The sequence below is a fragment of the Amphimedon queenslandica genome, unplaced genomic scaffold, assembly GCF_000090795.2.
Source record: "Amphimedon queenslandica unplaced genomic scaffold, v1.1 AMPQUscaffold_12749, whole genome shotgun sequence".
NCBI lineage: Eukaryota > Metazoa > Porifera > Demospongiae > Haplosclerida > Niphatidae > Amphimedon > Amphimedon queenslandica.
The window spans coordinates 18,364-22,855 of record NW_003547015.1 but is presented as its reverse complement, the minus strand read 5'-3'; the positions used below and the strand labels follow the sequence as shown (position 1 = coordinate 22,855).

The window sequence follows — 4,492 nt, the reverse complement described above, 5'->3', positions numbered from 1 at the left end:
CTCCTGATAAGAGGAGGAGCATACGTAGACAAACAATCAAATAGAGATCATTGTAAATTAGGTTAGAACTGCTGCCTCCAGGTAAGACTACTGACTGGAGGTAATTTATATCAGTAACAGTAACACCAGTAGTACATTGTACTTGGTAGCAGTTACCTAATAATAAAATACCAGTAAATATACAAGCACAAAGTTGTGATTGTTGCTTACCTGTTGGAGGAATCATCAAGATGTGTTGTAATAAAGAGAGAGAGGGAAAGAGGGGGAGGAGGAAAACAATAAGAGACAGAGCTGCTGGCAGTTTAGATGTCTTCTCTCCTGATGTAGTACTGCCTGACTTGCTGTCTACTGCAGCTTTGAATAAGTGAGAGTGGCGGCCATTATCTGGTCTACTGGAGGCAGCTTGACAGTAGTTCCACAGTCCAATACTTGCTCTCCATTGAGAGACATCAATCATCTTGTATTTATACTCAAGTATTGTCACTAATGGTAAAAAGTACAATAGAAGTGAGTGTATGTGTACCTGAACTATGATTGAATTATATTCATGGATCATTAACACTATATGCTATGAGTAGTGTCTGTAGTGATTGGTACCACTCCTCTACTAGTTATTATTGTCACTGCTGATCTCACTACTGATAGTACTTTGACTAAATTTGGTCATTTTACAGATTTAAAGTTAATGGTTTATAATTGAGCAGATCATAAAATGTACTGCAAAATATATAATTATAAATCGAGCTCACATTTGAATTAATAAGAAGTAGAATAGTGAGGAGTACAGTAGACTAACAGTCAGTTCAGGTTTGCTATGATACTGTGGATTAAAAATAGACATCAATCATCTTGTAATTATTAGTAAAGTATAATTAAAATGAACTGTACTTACCTCTATCACTGTTAATGATCAACTGTAAAAAGATACAGTCAATATAAAGAAGAACAAGTCACAAGCCAATTGTGCTGTAGTTGCAAAAGGGAGTGGCTCAATATTTCAAGCTCCTCCTCTTGGTCCTCTTAAAATGTCTTCAGTACTGAAGCAGTGACGAGCGAGGTGACGAGGGATCAGACTATATCCGGAGTATACTTACTGGAGTCTTTGGTGAGTCAACTTGGAATCTTTGGAGTCTCGTACACTATTTTGCCTCGTTAAGGACCCCTCGGTAGTCTCGCCGCCGCCCAGACCATTCCCCAGCCTACAGTCACTACCCCTCGGTCAGTGACCTTTTGAAATAATTTAAAGAAAAGTGAGAATGAATAATAATATACAAAGTTTAATATAATTGTGTTAATATTTAATGCCCCTCTCTCTATCTTTTTCATTCCTATTAGTAATTTCTAGTAATACATGTTGTATGTACATGAAGTACATTCAAGTGTTGAAGATGAGGAACAGTAAGTTAATGATGGAAGTAGTGACCTTCATTGAGATATTAGTACATTAAGTCACTTTTAATATTGTGTACTAATTGTAGTGAATTTAATGAGGGATCTTTAAAACAATAAATTAAAATAATAACGACATTAAATATTATTATTAATTAATAATTTTTTAATTAGTAGGGACACACCTCCAATACACATTAAATGTTAAAATTAGCACACACACAATTAAAGGTGGACTATATTATCTCATTTTATTACTTAATTTATTATTTATTTTATTTTAGTCTCGTATACAATGAAACATTGCTCGTTTCAAGAAGACCATACTCAGTAAGATCCAGCATTTCTTTGATAACGATCTAAAGCCAGCAATGGAGAAAGAGGGCAACTACATTGTGGACTTGTTCTTGGCACCAAACAAAGTAATGATACAATAGGATCTTTTAATGAATACACACACATACATGTACTACTGATATTTTGTAATGTATTTTTGTCATGAATTTGGGTCAAAGTTAGCTCGTGCCATACATGTAGTATTTTATGCAGCATAATAAGTTTGAGTAATTTGAAGCAATTTCTTAGCTGTGAGATAAAATTATTTTTTTGCAGATCTTTGTCACTGAGCTCCACCCATTCCATCAGAGTACGGGGGTGTGTATCTTCACTTGGCAGCAGTCCTCATGAGAGGAGGTGGTAATGGCACTGCCACACTCCATCTATGGTTGGCTTGGCCCTGTAAGCCACATAGCATAAGATATACATCATTTTATTTGAAGCATTCAGTGATTTGCACCAGTTTAGTCGTAAATGTTCCCTCAGTTTTTTAGCTTTCATCTTGCTCTAAAGCTGGATTCAACAGTAATGAAAGACGCTTTTTTGAGCTAGTCTTCAACTTGCTAGCGGATTGTGGCCTTTTGAGTATGGACTTTGGAGTGGTGGAAGGTCGGAGAGAAGCCGGAGCTGAAGAAAATATTAGATTTGGTAAAGGACTCTCAGCAACTATAAGAAAAAAAAGAAAAAGAACAATCTCAAAATGTTCTCTTCTCCCCCCAAGAGCTGGTACTTCTTCATTTTCTTTCGTCCTTGAAGTGACATAATTTGCTAAGATGAGGTTAACTGAGTCTCCATCTTCAGCTGATAGTGCAGCAACTGCCTTCCATGAATTTGATTCCAATTCAGCAAATAAAGAGAATTTCATATAAATATACTCAACGGACGAGTTCACTATGTCCCAGAACCCCTTGGAGATCATTGGCCATTGTTCTTGACTCAGCCGTGGGGTCCTACAAGTGGGGTCCCAGAAAGTGTTTTACTGGCCCCCTTCTCCCTCACTGGCAGACTGTGAGTGAGACTGACACAGCTAGAATAAGAGAGGAGAGGATTTCCATTACTTTTTTCCTGCAACTGCCATTAAATAAGGAGGTCTTGTAAGCAAATTTAAAAAACTATGCACTTGTGAACAACATTTTGACACTGCTTGGGATAATTATCAAACTTTTTTCTGTTAGTTTTCTTTCCCTCAACACTTCTTCCTCTAAAAATTCATCACTTCATAAATACTTCATCACTTAAAAATGAAATACCTCAGCTTGTTGCACTAATTGAAAATATTATTGTTTCAATTTCTGTGTCATGATTAGCTTGACCCCTGTCCTTCTAATATCGTCTATCACTATGATATAAAGTAAAAAAAATAATAATAACAGGAACCATTGATGGACTTACCTTCATCACTGGGACGACCAGTTTCTTCTTCTTTCCGACCAGCGTCCTCTTCCTTTAAACAGCGAGAGTTTATCGTTCCACTCGGCACAGAGTGCATGAAGTCATTGAGCAGTGTCTATATGAAGTTTATAAAATAGTGCCAGATTGAAGCTTCTGTAGCATTACTCACCAAACCGTGGCCTTCAGAGGGCGGAGTCATGTGGCCGGCAAAGTTAGCAATGAGGGGAGACAAATCTTGAGTGTTTACAAAAGAGGTTCATCTAGAGATTTCCATCTTTTATTGCAAATCTTTGTCAGAGGTTCCCATCTTTGTACCTCTATCTATGGTTTCTAAAATGCACTGTGTCTGAACTGGAATTATGAAGAGCTGAGGATGAGTGTTCTGGCATAATGAGGTGTGGGTGGAGCTCCCGGTATCCATGCCGACAATATGGAATGACGTAAATCAGATTCATCAGAAGAAGGCTCTTTTGTGACTTTCGTTTAAAATTGGTAGATTTCGATGATTGAGTAGTCCATTGTTTCTTTATATTGTTTCACGCCTTTAGTTTCCTTTGCAAATTCATGAGAGTAGGATTTTCATTTTGTATTTTTGTTGGTCGTTTGGAATCCTACTCAATCTTGTTTTTTTTAATTTTTTATGTTCTTGTTGGTGTTGATTTTTTAATAATATTTATAATATTTTTTCAGTTACAATTGTGATACTTTTTAATTTTACACAAACAATAAGTTTCTTTATTATTGTTGTCATTGAACAATTAATACATACATACATGTATATAAATTTATACGTACAATGAAATATTTAATTTAATTAAGAGTATTTATTTGAAAATATATTTAATTGAAGAATGAATAAAGTACAGTTACATCATGCATTTATGTGTATTTTATTTGGGGCATGAAACATAAAATGTTGCTATAAAAGTAATGGAGATTGTTTAGAGACACTGTATATAATGTGCAAACATGTATATGTATGTAATTAAGTGTAATGAAAAGGAAATTGTTAGTTGCTTGAGACAAAATATAAGTGGATCAATAATACTAGGTATAGTTTTATGATTACTTCAACTAGTACATACAATTAATCACACAAATTTAGCTTATCTCTGATAAACGAAACAGATGAAACTGAAATGAATGAGCATGTTCCTGAACTATAGAACTTCAGGCTAAAAAGAACAATGAGCCCCATGGTAATAAGGTATATTTAATTTTGTTTATTTTTCCTAAGTCAGATTTACATGAAATGCTGACTAGATTAGAAAGTAATCCTCATTTTGAAAGTAAATTAATTTGCTCACAAAAATTATTCACATAATACAGAAGATTCTGAGCAACAAGGATTTTTTGTTCCCAGTTTTGTAAATAG

The 4,492-nt window shown here is 35.0% G+C and overlaps 2 long non-coding RNA genes across 2 annotated transcripts in view; both read right to left on the bottom strand.

Annotated features, from left to right (window-relative positions):
* Positions 1 to 390: 390 nt before the first annotated feature.
* Positions 391 to 980, bottom strand: LOC109586904 (uncharacterized). The gene is made up of 3 exons (XR_002187273.1): positions 893 to 980; positions 750 to 820; positions 391 to 483 (listed from the first exon to the last, which is right to left on the bottom strand). It is a non-coding gene; the product is annotated as an uncharacterized LOC109586904 (long non-coding RNA).
* Positions 981 to 2,485: 1,505 nt separating this feature from the next.
* The window catches only part of LOC109586906 (uncharacterized), a 4,714-nt gene continuing 2,707 nt past the window's right edge, over positions 2,486 to 4,492 (bottom strand). Inside the window, exon 3 of the long non-coding RNA XR_002187276.1 lies at positions 2,486 to 2,675. This is a non-coding gene — a long non-coding RNA (uncharacterized LOC109586906). The remainder of the gene's footprint in view (positions 2,676 to 4,492) is intronic.